General features: G+C 41.0%; 1 pseudogene; it reads left to right on the top strand.

The window, feature by feature from the left end:
* Positions 1–11168: 11168 nt before the first annotated feature.
* Positions 11169–17131, top strand: LOC140223403 (uncharacterized; annotated as a pseudogene).
* Positions 17132–19782: the final 2651 nt, after the last annotated feature.

The following is a 19782-nucleotide window of genomic DNA, read 5'->3' as shown; positions in this document are numbered from 1 at the left end:
CGATGGAGGGCCATCAAAGATGATGGTGTTTACTCGTCTGAAGTAGTCTCGCTTCTGCCTTTTGTTTTCAAACTTGAGGGTGGATCGTCCAATGATTGGCATTATTGTGCCGAAGGTTGGTATGGGGTTGGAGTTTGTTTCACGAAAGTCGGATTGTGAAGACCCTCCGGAGATAGGCATTATCATGCCGTAAGTTGGTATTGCGTTAGGATTGATGCTTGGTGGGTTTGGTTCAACTTTTGGGATTTCATTTGGCAAGTTTGGTGGTGGTAGTAGTATCTCGTGGCGAGACTGAGGTGGTATGTTTGTGTTTCACAGTTGGATTTGTGGTTGGAAGGTGTGCGAAGGTTGCTAGGTTATCGGTGGTTGGAAGTTTGCGAGGCTTGCTGGGCTTGGGTAATATGTTGGATGTGGGTAGAACATTGTGTGATGGATGGTTTTTGGTGCTTTTGCGGCTTCTTTGGTTGCTTTCTTTTCTACCTATCATTTTGCGGCTTCCAGAGTTATGGGACACCAATCAGTTGCATGATTGAACTGCTTTCCATGGAATATGCAATGGAATGGCCTTTGTTGTTTGGGCTGATTATTTGGCTTCGGAGGGCCGTTGCTTCGGCCTCTTTCTCTGCCATTGTGTCCGCCTCTGTGGTTGTTGGGGAAGTTGTTATGGCTTTGGTGGTGCTGGTTTTGAGCTTGGTTGTGATTGTGATTTTGGGTTTGATGCGAGGGTTGATTGCCTTCGATTCTCATCACGTGGTGGGGTTGATTCTATTTGTGATTGTATGGCGAAGCCTGCCAATTTCTGCTTTTTTTCTATTTGCCTGTGACTATTTCTTTCAGCCACCCTTCGTCTGTGGTCTTCATCTGACCTGATGTATTTCTCTAGCTCCATGAATAGTGCTTCCATTATTTTGGGTTTCTTTCTTCTTAGCTTCGATGTTGTCGGTCTTGAGTTGAGCCCCGCGATGCATGCTGAAATCGCAATACAGTCAGCCACATGTGGCATCTGCGACTGAAGCTGTACAAATCTCTTGACATAGCTGGCGACTGGCTCTTTATCTTTGTGTTTGGAATGGAAAAGGTCGGCTTCGTCGGTCATGGTTTGATAGAAGCCTTGGAAGTTCTAAGTTAACTTTGTTTTCAAATCTACCCAACTGCATACTGAGTGTGGAGGTAGCAGTGAGTACCAGTTTAGTGCTACCCCTTCACAAGCTATGATCAATGATTTTGCTAGCACGACATCGTCACCCCCAGCCGAGGCTATAGTAGCTTCGTAGCTCATTAGAAATTGGCGTGGGTCTGTCTGGCCATTGAACTTAGGCAAGGCAATTGACTTGTAGGTGGTAGGCCATGGGGCAGTTTGAAGTCCGATTGACAGTGGGGAGCTCTTGTCAAAGACTCCATATGTATTCATTGCAGGTGGAGGGTCGTGCGGACCGAAGTTGTGGTTGGTGTATATGACCCGTGTAGGACCAATGTTGAAGGCTTGGGTAGATGGGGGCGTTGGTTGTTGTGGTATACCTTGAAGGTACTCGAGTTCCTTTAATTCTTGTTGTAACTCTTCTAACTGCTTTTTGGCCTCGTTCAAGATTGCTACCTTGTTGGCTGCCTCTCTTTGAGCTTGCAGTTGCTGTGCGAATCTTTCTTTCTGCCTTTTCATTTCTTCAAGCTGCCTCAGGACTGAAGCTAGCTCATCCTCTGAGTTGCTTGGGGCTTCATCTTCTATATCTATTCGCGGCTGATATTCGTTGTAGGTGTCCTGCGCGGCATTTGCTTTCAGTGCTTTTGCTCTGAGGACCTCTTCGACTCTCATGTGGCGATCTGCTGAACTAGCTCAGATGAAACAAGTTGCCTGCCTATTGCAGCTTCGAGCTTGGATGTGGTATTCTTCTTCTTTTGCGGTGGCATTGTGGGTTTCTTGGTGGCTTAAAGCACCGTGGGCGCCAAATGTTGGGTCGTTACTCCTTGCGAAGCCAAGACTCAACAAGATTAACAAAGGAGTGGGAATACGAATTGTCACTTCATTGAAAGATGTAATGTCCCTTTACAATGGGAGGAGACCCCCCTTTATAGTGTCCGGAAAGCCCGTGCACTTTACATAGTTGCCCTCACTCAACTGCTACATTCCCAGAATATTCCTTACATTTGAGTCATTCGTGCGTCACGTTTTTAGGGCTATTCTAACAGTCCTTTGATTTCCGCTCTCACAAGGCTCCGTGTTTTGCGCTCCTTTTGTCACTCACGCCATCGTGTTTTGCAGGTTCGCACCCGAGGCCCAGCCTGTCTTCAGGCACTTTGGCCTTCTCGCTGGTGATTTTCTTCCCGGGGCTAGCGGCCAAAGCGAGCTTCGGGCGTCGCGTTGTCCTCAATCACTCACCCTAAGCTCTCTCAACCTCGGTCATGCTTGTCTTCTTTCCGGCATATTGACACTAAACCAAGATCATCAGGTTAGGAAAAAATGTTGATTCACCCTACCTTCGGCTCCGAGCCTCACATGGCACCCGAAACCGGGAAGTTATTCCCGAAGCTGTGAGCTTCGTGAGGACCCATGTTGTTGCTTGGTTCGACTGACCTCGAGGGTGGCCATGCTTTTGGGCGATCCCCAACAATAACATCATTTTTTCACAAGCAATACTTTTCATGGAATTATATCAAAATAATGATAATGGTTTACCTTCAAGTGATGTCATCCACAGGCACGATGCAATTTCACAAAAAGTGATTCTAGTCAATGCAGTTCCCGCCAGGCACCCTGTAATTGGAGATCATGATAATATCAAAATGCATCACAAGTCAAAATAAATATAATCCACAACAAAATAGATGGAACGTTGATACTTATGCATATTCTGGTCTACAACAACCTTTGCAACCATTGCAATGTGGTTGTGGACATCTGCTGCGAGAAATTGTTTATGCCCGTCGATATCGTTTTGATGGACCACCAAATGGAGGAATGCTAGTGTACTTTAATAGAGATGGTTTATAATGTAGATGGGTTATACAAAATTATAGAATAAGACATGATCTTATTTAAATAATTGTGTAACTAAATAAAACTAACTTTGTATCCGCCAAATAGATCACCATTGCTCCATATGGGTGAAGTAATTTGTAGTCTATTGGACCAACAAATACTACCACCGCTACTACATCCACCTCAGTCCCATGAGGTAGAGCCATTGCAATTGCCAGATTCATGAAATCACCAGAATTGTTCTGAATAAATATATAACAGATGTTGATGTAGTGGATGTGCACGTGCGTGAGTAATAAGGTTTACAATAGTAAATGAAGAAATATCAATTAAACATCAGCTGAAATACAGCTGAGTAGGCACTACCATGGTTTGGAAGGTAATAAGAAAATTCTTTGGGAAGATGAGGCATCCAGAACAACGGGAAAACAACACAACTGAAACAACATGTTAAACTAATCTGAAAATGACAGATCCTTAAATGGCTTCTACCTCTATAATCTATGTCTATGAGTGTATATATATATATATATATATATATATATATATATATATATATATATAAACATATATATAAACATATAAAAACTAAACTAAACAATTGAATTGATGCACGGAGCACTTCTCACCATCCTGGATTCTTGCGCGAGAGCAGCAATGAATCGATGGCACAACTTTCAGCGCTTCGGCACTCAAAAAACCGGACAGGTATGAGTGGGCAAGCAAGTGCCTCAATAGCATAGGACTCGCATATATATAATCATGTATAAGGCTTATAATTGGTAATAAAATAATTGTCCACTGCTGACCGGATTTTTTGCTGTTGACCAGCACGTCTTCTTTCTTTTCCACGTTTGCACTTGCCAAATTTGCTAGCATGCCATATTGCTCACGCCTAATTCTTGCAAAATGTTATATTCTTTCCTTATTTGCATGCATGTGGATCCATCTCTAATTGCTGCGTATGATTTTGTGTTGGCCGCAACATGTTAGTTAATTTCCTTTATTTACTTGATGTGTCTCGTGCATGCTTTCCTCCTTAATAAGTGCGGCCGCTAAAAAGGCATCAAATCTTGAATATAATACTGACTTATATATGGTTATTAATCTCAAAAAGGAAACATTATTTTTAGGGATAAAATAAAGCAAATTGTCCATTCCAATTATCCAAATCATGACACGGCACACAGAATTAGCCAAAATCGACGAAATAGTAGTAGTTAAAAATGAAATTCAACAAAACGCGCAGAGTAAGCCATTCACGATTACATGTTCCATAAAACAATGGTTAATGCATGTAAGTAATTCTGCTCGACATCCATAGACATTCCTACTACAGATATATAGACAACCTATTTACAAAGAAGATTGGAATTAATACAATATATCACAACCTTTGGAAGGTCCGCCAGGAGATTACGTGGTGTCGTCGTAGACGGGACCTCCACCATTCTCACTCGAGCCTTCCACACGACTGCGCTTGCTAGGTGGCCCGCTGTCATCGCTGTCTTCACCATCATCACTATCGTTGCTGTCATCATCGTCGCCATCGTCGCTGTCGTCGTCTTCGCTATCACCGCTGTCGTCATTGTCGCCGTCGCTGTCATTGTTGACACCTTCACTGATGTCTTCATCACTTTCAACGCCGTAGAATTCGTCAGCCAAAGACCCACGCTCACCATCAGATGACACTTCAATAGAGTCCTCCTTATCGTCATCTGAGACAACCTGCGGAAGCTTGGGAGGCCACAGCCCTGCAGGATCAATCAGGGAATCTAGCAGGGTTGGCATTGTTGTCGTACGCGTGAATCTCTATGCCTCCTACACTGTAAAAAACGGTGCAGTTCAGGAATGGAAATATGAGGAGGAAATGCTGTGGTTATGCATCAGCGCAGTAGTGCGATGGCATATTTATTAATCGTGATATGGCGTGACCGATAAGTTGCGTCGTTTCGTTCCAACAATTCGCCAATGCTCAATGGTCCTTTCATGCCTTCTGGCAACTGCACAATACGGTTCTTGCTGAACACGTGTGGCTGCTAAAAAGGCATCAGATCTTGGATATAATACTGACTTATACATGGTTATTAATCTCAAAAAGGAAACATCATTTTTAGGGGCAAAATAAAACAAATTGTCCATTCCAATTATCCAAATCATGACACGGCACACAGAATTAGCAAAATTTGACGAAATAGTTCAAAACCAAATTCAACAAAATGCGCAGAGTATAGCCAAACTAATGGAAATTCAAGAATTAATATATTATCCAACAATCCCTAATCAACTATATCTTCCGTGCCTTTAGTGTTGCTGCTCTCCTCATGGCTCTCTTCATCGGAGCTACCTGGTTTGTCCACGTTGTCCTTGCTATTGGAACCTTGGTTCTCACTGCGAGGCTGCTCATGCACTGCTCCAGCCATCTCTTGAACACCATCTTGATCTAGACATCTTCTCTTCTTACGTGGCTTGTCATCGTCTTCCTCTTCATCGTCTTCTTCGTTGTAGTCGTCCTCATCCTCTTCGACCTCATCTTCTGCTTGATAGTCCTCATCTTCTTCGGCCTCATCACTATCCCAATCATCGTCCTACCCAGCCTCCTCCTCCTCTTCTACTTAGTAGTCCTCATCCTCTTCCGCCTCGTCATTTTCCCATTCATCGTTGTCCTCCTCCTCTTCTGGTGCGGTCGTGTGATCCTCTTCTTCTCCACACTCCTCTAGTTCAGAATCACTGTCCTCTTCTTTATCCTCTTTTAGAACCCATTCACCATTCTCTACTTCATCTGTTGGCTCTACCTCAGTGCTTTCTTCTTCATGTTACTCTACATTAGACGGCACGTTACTGCCGTCTGTGGGAGACTCAAGCGGCTCTTCAATGCACCTCTTTCGGGGGACAAGGTGGTTTGTCAGCCGGCTCCATTGTAAGATTGTGTCTAGTGGGAAAAATAAACTGGTCGTGATTAGGACATATACAAATCTTAAATATAGTTTCCCCCATAACCATTTTTAGCTGAATATCAAAATTGATTGATTAATTTCCTTTTGCGTTGTAATATGATTGATTGATTAGTTTCCTACCACACAATTGATTAATTGATTAGGAAATTAATCAATGAATTGGTGATTTACTTCCAATCAATGAAGTAATATGCCGAATATTGGTTTCCATACGACATATAATTGGTGATTTACTTTCACTTACCTGGTTTATTACATAGACTTGTGTGAATAAAATTACATGATCTCTGAGCGTAAAGTTCCTTTTAAGTAGTACTTAAATTGTATGCAGCGAGATAAGAGGTATAGACTGATTGCTCCCACGATTATTGATCAACTACACGAGATCCTGCTTAATTAGCGAAGTTTCTTAGCATGCAGGATCAGGTGATGGTGGATAAATACTTGAACTTGTGAGCAGCAAGATATGAGATATAGACTGATTGCTGCCATGACTATTGGTCAATTATATGAATCCTGTTTATAATTAGCAAAGTTTCATTGCATGCAAGATCACGGAGGCATTATGCATGTGTCAGAGTTACACATGCGATACCACGTCTAGTTATTCATAGATGGATCAACAATTATTCGAATATGCTTCGTCAATGAGGCCGTACAAAAGCTCAATTCTGGGCGAGAAAAATAATTATATTATTGATAGATAGATGGATCAACAAATATCCAAGTTCATCAACTGATGTTCATCTAGAAGTAATTTGCCATGCTGGGAAAATAAACAGTTACAGCTATGCTTGGCAACCCTTCCAATCAGTAGAAACAAATAATAATTCATCTAGATGTATTTCTCGACATATGTGTTCCTTATGGAGCAAACAGTGACTCTTACATCTTCTGGTATGTTATCTGCGCTCTCATTAAAATTGGATTTCAGGACTTCAATAAGAAGCCACTTCCTGAGGAGTCTTGAATCCTTTCAATGAGGAAAAAATGAAATTCGCTATCAGCACTCAGGAATTTAAGTAGAGATGGAGATTGATGGACAAGGACATGTCAATACTAACCACATTGAGCAAACCATGAATCCGTTCACCATCCCACATGTTCATGAGCTCAATTACTAAAAACCCAGTCAAGCAGCTGGGCAAGTTAAGAGAAACATTTAAATTTAAACATCTCTAAAAAATGATTTATTCATCTTATGAGGTAAAGTTGTATTGTTACCTATCAAATGTCTTGGGAACAAGGCACAGATATATATGGTTCCAATCGTAAATATCATCATTCCAAGAGGGATCTATTTCATCCATGGCACGATCATATGTTTTAGCAATCTTCTGTATTCTAGGAAGATAGTAGTAGGATGGATGATTATACGCAGGATTATGATGAACTGGAGGTCAATTATAGCTATCATTCTAGCATGTTTGTCCAATACAAACATGCTGAAATTTCCGCATGCATAGTAAGGCACCACAACCTACATTGGTAGATGTTAACATAAAATGTGTTCCATTCAACGTTAGCTGATACATAGGTTGAGTTCAACTTACCAGCCGACATTCAGAAAATGAAACTCCACTGCGAGGCCAATCATCAAAGAACTTTGCAAGCGACTTAGGATCATGCTTGAGACGAAGACGAGAATGGCGTCTGTAACCACAAATGTACTGCAGAGAGGTAGAATTATAAAACAAAACAATATCAAACAAATAATATGAGCATGCAAATCAAAAGTTTTATTAGAAGATAACTTATGGAAAATGTCAATTCCATAAAGTGACTCTTTGGTTCCCTCAGCACCATAGCCATATCACATGCAAGCATGCGCACTGCTAGGTTGAACACATCAACGTCCATAGATCTACTGACATCAAGTATGTCTTGGAGGTTTTTCAAACTTAAGCTTATAGGATAAGGATCTGAACTCGGAACCCATTCTTTTCTCTTAAAAGACAATGTTTGCATGACACGACATAGATCTATTATGGATATAGATATTGTAGAAATAGCTATAATTAATTGACACTTGTACAAATTAGGGATGAAGTCATTTATATACATGTGACTTACACTAAAGCATCTACATCTTTGATGGACAGGACATAGTTGCAAACTGCTATAGCTGTATCTTTGTACCTAATGCACATCAGCTGGGACAGCTGTGTTTTATTTTCAATGACAAATTCAATGGTGTCAAATGTATAGTCATCTGTGATGCCGTCGTCCGGTAATTCCTTTGTAGTGTTAAGTGTTGAATCACAGAGAGTGGCAGCGAGCTTCAATCTGAAGTTTCTCATGTCGCTCTACGCAGTAGTATATATCTTGTAATTTACTTTTACTGTAGTATAAATTATAGCTAGTATATATACAGCAAATTTTTCATAATATTTACCTTCGTAAAAGTGTCAGATAGCTTCTTACCCATCTAGTATTCCATAAAGTTTAATAGAAACAAACCACATGACACCCTACGTGCCAAAAATAGAGTACCAAAGTATAGATAAAAAATTTGAAACAATGCACATTTTTATTTTTATTTTTATGTTTTGAAAAACTATAACAACGTACCCATCAGTCTGCATCCTGTGATAGAATTGCTCAACAACAGGCCATAAAGAAACTTGTAGGTCAGGCCACTTGTGGTCTGTAATATCCCTAACTCCTAATGCTGCATCAATTTGTAACTTCAAGCCGTCCAACTATGATTTCAAAGAAATGATAAGATATCTTATAAATGCACTTTATTAAAGTGCCAATAGAATATAATACTTACAACATGACCTAGGTCATCACGGCTCATTGGTCCCAATGAGCCGAGGACATGTATTTCACATCTTTTGGGGTTAACCACGGCAAGGTACCAATGCATTTCTTCGATATTAATTGGAAGAAACACCTGATGCAATCAAATAGCTCGCATGACATGTCACATGTAAAAGTATACAAGTACTAAACGCACCTTCGAAAAAATGTACAGTAAAAAGTTACCAAGTCATGTGCCACGTATTTCATCACCCTTTCAACGATGGAGTCCTCTTTAATATTTGGTTTGATTTTTTCCTTGTTCTTACCATCACGTTGGAGAAGGCCAACAATCAAAGTATTCCCTAGGTAAATCGTTGATTTTGCCATGCACAGCAGATGTTTTTCAGCCCTGATTAGGTTTATGTAGGCGTTTATAACCTGCAATATAAATACATCTATTGTTTATAAGTATTGTATATTATATAGTAGATAAAAGTGTGCATCAAAGAAATTATACATGTATGAAGTACTCACGTATCCATTAACATAAGCATTACGTCTTAGAAGGCATTTGAAGGTTTCGAAATTAATGAAAATGTCATCCACCCTCACTACAACATGCTCTTCCCGGCAGCCACCAATTGATTTAATAATGGATTCATCTTCCTCGTCACATGTATAATCTATATTAGATGAAAAAGGAAACACAAGGAAACACGCAACAGTGACAACTGAGGTGAAATACAAAAGAAATTTTTATTTAAAATAGTCACGTAACAAGTACCTTGGGGTTGCACTTCCTTAAAGTGGACCTTCTTTGGTTTGTTATGACGGGATACTTTAAGATCTTCCAATTCCAGGTCAACAGCATTCTCCAACGCATCAACTCTATTAATGAGGTCCAGAAGGTTATTACCATCTTCGGACTCCAGCACATCATCTTCAGCTTTGATCTCTTGGTTGGTAGCGATGGCATCTGATGCATCCACGCGTGTGGTGATCTCTAGATTTTCACGGGTAACAATGTCCTTCGCATCAACTGTGTCGTCTTCGTAGGGCACCACATCGTCATCTAATGTCTCAATCTCTCCCAGCAACATGGCAAACAAAATCACATCCATCATAAAGTATAGCAACCACTGAACAATCACATTATCACATTAAAGACTAAAACTAAAATGGCATTGTACCTGGCTTTGGATGATAGTGGATCATGGGACCATGTCGAGTATAGTTTCATGTTTTTCTTCATCGGCAACAATGTAATTATCACCTAGTGAGACAAGGTCGAGAGTGTTTTCTTGCTTTTCTTCATCAGGAACAATGCCAACACTTTGAGTCACCACCCTATAGGCAAGAAACAGTGCTAGCATGTGATGTCATCGTCTCTACCAGCATCCATGGGAGTAGAAATCGAGATGAAATACGTATAAAATCTACCGAGTAATCACAATAGCATATAAGTATAGATATAGATGATATATATACATACCAGGCATTGGGTGATAGTAGACCCATCTAACTTGACACGTCAATGGTGGTTTCTTCCGGATCCCCATTGCCAAGCCCTCCTTCACCTAACCCCGTGTCCTGCTCGGAAGGAACACCGATATCATCTGATGCAGCAACGTATCCCTGCATTATATTATAATAGCGAAAATCAGGAAATCCTATAACATAAAGAAAATCACAATCACAAGAAGTTTTCATCATCAACTTAAAGTGATAGAATTGTGTGACATTTGGAGAGTAAAGGAACATGAACCTCCATTTGTGAGATGCACTAATAGGAGACGTCAAAGAGCAAACTGCAAGTACACATCTGGGTAGCCTACGTGAGGAAAAAGAGAGAATAGTTGCAAAGTGGTACGTGGAGGGAATATATAGGCAAGTCGTGTTTGCTTTATAGAAGGAAAGGAATAACAAAATTGGATATACTGGAGGTCAGGCGGAGCGATTATAACAGAGATAAATTACCATGCACGAATTAAAAACTATACAAGGAAATGTGAAGTATAGAAAATTGATAAACATAATCAGGGGGGAAAATCATGGGGGTAGAAGAGAATAATCGTCAATACCTATCATTGAAACTTTGCCATATATCAGGACTGGATGCCACATTCTTTGCCATAAACCAAGGATGCGCACCTCAAATTAGGAAAGGATGATTGAATCTCCCACCCGACAAATCAGCCCCGTGTTTCCTTTTTTTTTCAAGGTGCGTACACACATTTATTTGAGTACTTGTCAGCGTTATCTGCTTGTGTATTCTCCTAGTTCTCCTAGCCCAAAGAAACCAATGCAAAAGCTTCTCCGCCATCTCTACCTTTGCAGCACCTTCGAGAACTCTATCATGCCGTCCTCCCTCGTGCTTGCAGTGCCAACTGTGCAATGGTGCGAAACTGCCTACCGAGACATGGGGCAAGATCATCAGGCGCATTGATGTGTTGTGATGAGGACATCGCCCTGCTAGACGCACACGAGTCATGGTCTTCCCCAAGTCACAAGTCGTCACCAACTCGATCGTTGCGTTCGGTTTGGATTCAGCTGACACCCCTGCACGGTTTCAACCATATCTCCCTCATACGACATCGAAATAAGGCGTTCTTTGATGCGTTGGAAAGGGGATGATGACGCCGTTCTTTTGGTTCTAGTCCTAGCTCCAGAAGGTTCATGGAACATTTTATGTGACTATGACAAGGTGCTGCATCACCTGTTTGGCCAACTTGGCCTTGTATCGTGTCGGGCCTTAAGCCCATGTTGTGGGCGCCTCCCCCCTGGTCGCCCCCAACTCTAGGATGCCCCTTTGGGTATAAAACTCAGTAGCCTCTGCCTTTAGAATGTGGGTTTTGTTTAGTTCTAGTTTTCCATTGAGAAACTGAGATTGATTCATTGTAACTGTGATGCCAAATCCGTTTACAGTGATCTAGGGCCCATGTTCTTGTTCTCCTCACCCTGTGACGACTAGTCCGTTCAAATGAAGAGCTTGAACCCCATATTGATGTTTGCTTCATCCATATGTGCAATTTCAGATTGCGTGTTTACTGTTCTCTTGCTTGTGTTCTTCGATTCACTTGTAGGGAAAGCCTTTTCGGCAAGGTCAATCAAGTTGTGCTTATTGATAACCAACGGAGCAATGGTGTAGCGGTTGCAGGGTTTGAATCGTGTTTGATTTGAAGCCGGATCATCAACATCGAGTCTCCATCAAATCGAGTTTATCTATACCTATCGGGCTAGTGCTACATCAAGTGGTATCAGGATTCCAGGTTGGTCGTGAGGTATACTATTGTCTTTCCCCTTTAGATTCAGTTTGTGTTCATCACCAATAGTCCACAAAAAAAAGCCCAAAAATATTTACACTTTCCGCTGTCCTATCACCTTTTTAGCCTTTGCAATTTTCATTTCAGATTCGCTTTGTTGAGCTCATGTCCGTGGTCGAGTCTTGTTGCTGATTTAGGTTGTGATTCGTGGTCATAGTGCAATCGCGCCATTGCTGTTTGTCTATTTCCACTGCTATCCCACCCACCATTACCCAAACAACGAGTCAAGCCACCACATTACTTGACTTGCCCCGCTAGCCGCCTTGTGTGAACTCTCACCGCACAAACCCTAGATAGGTTGCAAGCCATATTGTGTTGCCTTTGCATCGCAGCCCTTCTTGTTTCATCTGGCGAATACCTATTGCTGCATACCAGGGAAGTTTTGCCATTGGATTTGTTGCTGAGAAGCTTTGCTCAGCCGTGATCGGTGTTGCAAGGATAGGGAAGCTTTGCCCTAGCTGCCGCCGTCTTACCAGCCGAGTTGTGCCTTCCGAAAACCCGGCGACCTTCCTTGAAACAGACATAACTTTTTGCTCGGAACTCCGATTGAGGTGAATTTTTTTTCAAATTTTTAGAATGAAATTTTACACATACAATTCAACACCTTTGGCATTTTTGCGATTCTCATAAGTCCAAAAAAATATCAGGAAGTGGGAGTTTTCAAGCTCCTAAGTTGTTGCACAGTTTTCAGCAAACCTGCCTGTTTTTCTGTAGACAACATCACACCTCTGTTTAAGGTGAAACTTTTTGTGGTTCCATCTTGTGTGATCCCTGTTCAAAGTAAAATATAACAAAAATATTTGGAAAAAATAAAAAAGTGGTTTCCTACTAGTCCTGGAGGGACAATCAGGGAAAAGAATAAAAACAATTGCCTGAGTTGCTCTTTGCCTGTTCTGTGAGTTCTATCCATTGTCCTTTGTTTCAACCTATTGTGATGCGCCTAGAACACGACTTAGCCAACAATTGTGACTTGTACTTTGGATACTTATTGAACTTTGCTAATCTGATTCTTTGATGCGTTGGAAAGGGGACAATGAAGCCGTTCTTTTGGTTCTAGTTCTAGCTCCAGAAGGTTCATGAATAATTCTGTGTGACTATGACAAGGTGCTGCGTCACCTGTTTGGGCCAACTTGGCCTTGTATCGTGTCGGGCCTTAAGCCCATGTTGTGGGCACCCCCCCTGGTCGCCCCCAACCCTAGGACACCTCTTTGGGTATAAAACTCAGAAGCCACTGCCTTTAGAATGTGGGTTTTGTTTAGTTCTAGTTTTTCATCGAGAAATTGAGATTGATTCATTGTAACTGTGATGCCAAATCCGTTTACAGTGATCCAGGGCCCCTGTTCTTGTTCTCCAGGCCTGTGATGACTAGACCGTTCAAATCAAGAGCCTAAACCTAATATTGATCTTTGCTTCATCCATATTTGCAATTTCAGATTGCGTGTTTACCGTTCTCTTGCTTGTGTTCTTCAATTCGCTTGTAGGGAAAGCCTTTTCAGCGAGGTCAATCAAGTTGTGCTTGGTTGATAACCAATGAAGTAGTGGTGTAGAGATTGCATGGTTTGAATCGTGTTTGTTTTTAAGCCGGATCGTCAATGTTGAGTCTCCATCAAATCGAGTTTATCTATACCTATCGCAAGATGTGGCCAGTGCTACATCATGTTGGATGTCATCAGCTTCTCTTTGACCTGCAAGTCACTGGAGTCGGTTTGCAAGACCCTCAGAGCTACTATTTTGAAGTCAGGGAGGGCAATACTAGTCACATATCAACCAGATCAAGATGGCTGGGGGATTGAGGATGACCTGAAAATAGGCAAGTTTGGTTTACACGATGTCTCCAATGCATTGTCCTTTTGCTGTGTGAATGAGGTTGCAACGTAGGATCTGGTTAGGTGGCAAGGGTGATTGACTAGTTACTACAAATACAAGCCTCGACTTGGAGCTCCTAAACCAAATAACCAAAACTAAGGTTACACTACCATCCTTTGGTAATAATCTGTCTGGTATAGAACTACCATCTTATAGGGAACTTAGTGTAATATTTCCTCCATTTGCACGTGATGTCTGGTGCATCGTCCTTTCCCGGACGCCATCCCACAAGGATGGCTATGAGGCCATCGCACTTTTCTCTGATGGATTATTGACATACACAACACAAGGTGAACATGTTTGGAGGGTGTTGAAGAATCCAACTGACCATGATGACAACGCCTACAATCATTATCCAGAGGTTTTCTTTGATATCATAGTTTACCATGGATGGGTGATTGTTGTTGAAGAGGATGGTGACATATTTGCATGGGACATGAGAGGTTCTGGTATAGATGGCATCAGTGTAATATCTCCGCTGCCTTCTCCCTAGTGAGCGACGCCATCTCTCCCTCCCCATTTCCCATCTTCGCGTTCTTGTTCTTGTAGATCTTGCAAGGCGAATTTGGTGGTGGCTACTGACCGTCAGGCGGCGATTGGTAGATCTTGCAGGGAGATTGGTGATTAGTGTGGCGGTAATGCAACTCTATCTCACGTAGATCTTGCAGTGGGCGTCAGTTATACGGCAGCCAGCAATTTTGATGTCTAGTCCTTTTGACTTGCTGCGCCCTTTCAGCTCGAATATGTTTAGAATCTCATCCTCCCCCGAAACCTAGGTTTCAGCTGTCCCAGGTGCCTTCTCTACAATGGCCCTTCCCATTTCCTCGAGGAGATGATAGATAACTTTGTGCAGCAAAACCTAAATATTAAACATTAACAAGTCATATGACTGTAGCTAGGACGGCAGGACCCAAAAAGTTCAGTTTTGTTTTCATTCATGTGCCTAGTCTAGCTGTTTGGCTAAAATTAAATTGCAGGGTAGTCTGAAATTAAAGCCTCTTTCAGTCCTGTAATTTGACTATAGCAGTGCTGATCAGGCCATATGACTGATAGCTAGATCAGATCTATTCAATCTAGTTTTGATGGGAAATTGCAGTGTGCAACCTTTCCCTGTTCATTCTGTTGAGTTTCTTGGATGGATGGTGATAAACATGTGACGGCAAGAAGCATTACCTCAACTTACAGTTTCTGTAGCAAAAATATTATTTTAGCATTCATGTTTAAGTGCATTCTTTGCCTTAAACTGTTCTGAAAAAAATCTTTATATGTTTTATACTGGGTAGTGGATATGCCAGCTTCATGCTTTCCAATTTTCTATATATGTGTCATGAAAATTCAGTGTTTTCTATTATCAGAACAGTCTGCTTCAGTTTCTGTTTCTGTTCTTCTTTGCCGCCGCTGTCTTTTTTTTTTAGAACTACCGTTGATGTCCTAGGCAAGGCCAAATACAACCGTTCTAGACTTCTAGTCATCTACTAGGCATGGGTGGATGCATGACCACAGACCAGACAAGTATGCTATCGCTCTGTAGCCTTCTAGCCATCTGAGCATGGCCACAACATCCTATATGAGTTTCTTTGCTATCAGGTAATTGATGCGTTTGAATAGTTGGTAGTAGGCTTCTGCAGGTTCAGTATAACTGAGTATAGTGTCTTAAAAAAACTTCTCGGAACAATATGCTTGCTTTGTCAATCAAATTGCTCTTGAAGCAAAGATTATAGTCAATTATTGCAGCCTTGTGCTATTTTGTCAGGTGCTTTCCCTTTATACATAACAATGACATGCCAAACTGACATCCACTTTGCTGCTTAGGGAATGTTTAGTGCAGCAAACACCTCACCTGTCATTTATATTTGTGCTGACTTCTATGTGATGTGCTGACTTGTAGATCCCACCAGCACCATTAAGAGTTGGGGAAGGTGAACCACCCCTTTTTGGATCCGGTACCAACTCCAGCAGGTATAGAATTCTATCTATGTTTAAGTCTTTTATTTTTTTCTATTTAACCTGTTTAGCCTTCCATTTTATCTATTTAGCTTCTATTTGACTATAAATTTATATGCTTTAGTTCTACAATGAATATCTCATTGAGAGATCATATTAGAAAGAGGAGGGAGGAAGAAGATGATGATATGATGATGTATCTATTCCCTGCCTTATATCTGATGGGTTCTGCTAGAGAAGGGGGTAAAGAAGAAACGTCATACATCATAAGAAACAGGAGAGGTTAAGGTTTGTCGACTCCTTGAGGGACATATCAAGAACTGTCAAGTTACATTTAGGATGGAACCCCACATCTTCAAAGAGTTGGCAACTTATCTTAGAAGGAAAAGGCTCGTTGTTGATACAAGGATTACGAAGGAGGAGAAGTTGGGTTTCTTCCTATACATGTTAAGTCGCAAAGCCTCATATGAGGATCTTGTAGTGACCTTTGGGCATAGCAATGACACCTTCCATCGTCACATCAACCATTTCTTCAAGAAGGTCATTCCCACACTTTCTCGTCGTTTCCTCCAGTCCCCCATCCTAATCAAGTGCATTCGAAAATCCAAGATAATCCTAGATTCTATCCATTCTTCAAGAATTATCTTGGTGCCATTGATGGAACTCATATCCCCATTTCCATATCCCCTGAGAAGCATTCTCCTTTTAGGAATAGGAAGGGCACACTAAGCATTAATGTGATGGTGGCATGTGATTTCGATCTCAACATCACTTTTATTTCTAGTGGATGGGAGGGATCAGCTACAGATTCCAGAGTGCTAAGATCGGCTATGAGCAAGGGCTTCCAGGTACCTCTAGGCAAATTCTATCTGGTTGATGGAGGGTATGCAAATACTCCATCTTTCCTCGCTCCATATCGAGGGGTTCGATACCATTTGAAAGAATTTGGAGCTGGACATCGAAGACCACAAAACTCAAAGGAGCTCTTCAACCATCGCCACGCACTACTAAGGAACCATGTCGAAATGACTTTGGGAGTGCTTAAGAAGCGCTTCCCCATTCTCAAAGTTGCCACCTTCCATACATTGAAAAATCAAGTGAAAATACCAATAGTTGCAGCCATCTTCCACGATCTAATCCGATTACTTCATGGAGATGAGGAATGGTTGGATCATAAGCCGGATAATATCGATCCAACACACTTTGTTTCTCTACCAAATGGCGATCAAATCAATGACTCAGGCACTGCACAAGGCAATGCTTTGAGAGATGCCATCACCCAAGAAATGTGGGTTCAGTACCAGCAACATGTAAATTAGTCTTCATGAATTAATAAGCTTGTATCATGAATAAATTGATGAATAAGTTAATAAGCTTGTATCATGAATTAGTTGATGGATAAGTTTTTTCTTTGAAAAGCGATGGTTGGAAAAGGCTCCCCAAAGCTCAATGTGATTGCAAGTGGGTCACCAAAGTTGAGTAGGTTCCTGCCTACAAAAAGTGCTACAAAAAAGAAGCCTTCTCCTAAATGCAGTGGGGCAAAGAGGAGTGGAGGTTCACCATGAGGTACAGTGTTTAATGTTTATTCATGCTTTCTTGTTAATTTTGTATGATTGATGCTATGAAATTTTTATTACTAATGCTTGACCATTGTTTACGTAGGAAAACAAAGAGCAGACTAGAACCCAACTCTTGAGAAATCACTTGTTGAAATTCTGCATGAGTATAAAGATAGTGGCTATAGAAGTGACAACGGTTGGAACACTGAAGGGTGGAACAAGATGGTGAAGAAGTTCCATCTGAGAAACAAGTCTGTCTCATACACAAAGGCACAAATTCAAGATAAAGAATGTCAGCTTAAGACAGACTACAAGATGCTCAAAGCAGCAAGAATGCAAAGTGGATCAAAATGGAATGAACAAAGAAATATGGTTGAAGGATCAGCAGCAATGTGGGAGAACCTCATGGTGGTAAGTTAATTTCTTGAATTAATTCTATGGATAACCTCATAGTGATAACTTTGTATTTGATCAATATGTTTTCAAATATGCAGACATTCCCGAAAATCAAGAAGTTTTAAAACAACAAGGCAAGCTTTCCGCTCTTTGATGCTGTGGGAGAACTCTATGATGGTAAGTTTTGTATAGTAAGCTTTTTCCCAATCAAATCTCTATGACATAAAATAGGTGCTTGTCTTATTTCTTTGAATGCATTGTGCCAAATGTAGGTCATCTAGCTGAAGGGACATACAATTTCACTTCTATTGAGTCACAACGTGTGGAAGAGCCCCTTCACCAAATTGATGATGTAGAGGAAGAAGCTGAGGAAGAAGCCCTACAGGAAATTGAGATACGTGATGAAGAGGATAAAGAAAAGGATGCAAGAGATGAAGAGGAGGCAAGAAGTGGAGAACGAAGAATTGCAGCATCAAGAAAGAAACCAGAAGAGGAAGGACAAAGGTCTAGAAAGAGTGCAAAAATTGAAGCCATGATGGAGAGATTCCTGGAAATGAGGACAAAGCAAGTAGAAGATGAAGCTAAACAGCTAGCAAGAGAAAATGAGGCAAGAGATGAGGAAGCTGCTAAAGGTGATGAATACTCCATCAAAAGGTGCATATCGATCATTAACACAATGGAAGTGACCAAACAGGAAAAGGCCAAAGCTTATGCAATCTTCACCAAGAGCAAAGAAAATAGAGAGACTTTCATTTGTGCTAGTGAAGAAGATGAAGAATCCACTTTGATTTGGCTTAGGAATGAGATGGCCTAGCAGGTGAGATGAGATAAGCACATGCCTTCAGTTTGTTCATATGCCATTATTTGTTCAAAATTAATTTGCTCAAGACTGATATCAGTAACCTACTCTGGTCTACAGCCATGCTACCTACCTATCTATGTCGAATATTGCCATATATACATGTATCCAGAAATATCAATACTAGTTGCTTATTGTATGCGTCACACTTTGCACCTTTAAAGTTTGGAACTCATATGTGTAACTGGTAATCTACTATGTTTCATGAGACACAGCAGCAACATCTTTTTTGTGTGCCTACATAGTTTGTGATATGAGTCAAATCATTGTTCCTTTTTTCCTTTTGCACAACAATATGCTATTAGGAAACATTTTCATATTCTGCTATATCTGGATGAACAAGTTCGCAATGGTTGTTATGTTGACCTTCAATAATCAAGTTAGTTTATTCTCTCTAACCAGCTATTACTGGTATTTGTAGGGATGGAAAGTTTTCCAAAAAGGAGATGTCTCAAGTTTGGTGAGCTCGAGTGCATGGGTACAGAAGCTCAGACACGGCAGGGAATAATCTGAATTCGAAAGCTCTCGTTGATCAAATGGAATCTCTAAAATCTGGCTTCAGCTGAAGTGCTCTGTACTCTCTAGCATGTGTTCTTTAGTAACAATTATAGTCTGCAGTAGTATGGGAAATTTTCTCTTTTTCCTTTTCAACATACTATATGATGATCCTTGATCATTGCTCATGTTCAATATTTATTTAAATTTTTGAATTGAAATCATTGCGTTGGTGAATCTGTGATTTTGTTGAATATTAAACTGAAATATTTAAGTACCATAATCAGGTAGTCTTGTTCTGGTACTCTTTAAATATTGAATATACGATTGGAATGGTTCCTGTCCAGCCGAACATAGCTTTTTATGGTCTCGAATGGTTCCTGGGCAGGATTTCAAACAGGTCAGGATTGAGTGAAGGAAGGGGATCCACTTGATCCTGGTCAGGAACGGTTCCTGGCCGGAACCAATCCAAAGGAAACGAACGAGGCCTAAAGTAACATCTTCTCAGCTGATAAAATCAACCAGCTTTCCAGGAGCCGATTAGTGCTAGCGACGCATGCAAAAATTGTTTCATGCTCCAATTCAGCATCCCACTAGGCCTGCCAAAAGGGTGTTGACACAAAAATCAGGCGGTGACTAACACATGAAAGGTCTGGGAGAT

The sequence above is a fragment of the Setaria viridis genome, chromosome 7 (genome assembly GCF_005286985.2).
Source record: "Setaria viridis chromosome 7, Setaria_viridis_v4.0, whole genome shotgun sequence".
Classification (NCBI taxonomy): Eukaryota; Viridiplantae; Streptophyta; class Magnoliopsida; order Poales; family Poaceae; genus Setaria; species Setaria viridis.
This window is presented reverse-complemented; position numbering and strand designations above follow the sequence as displayed.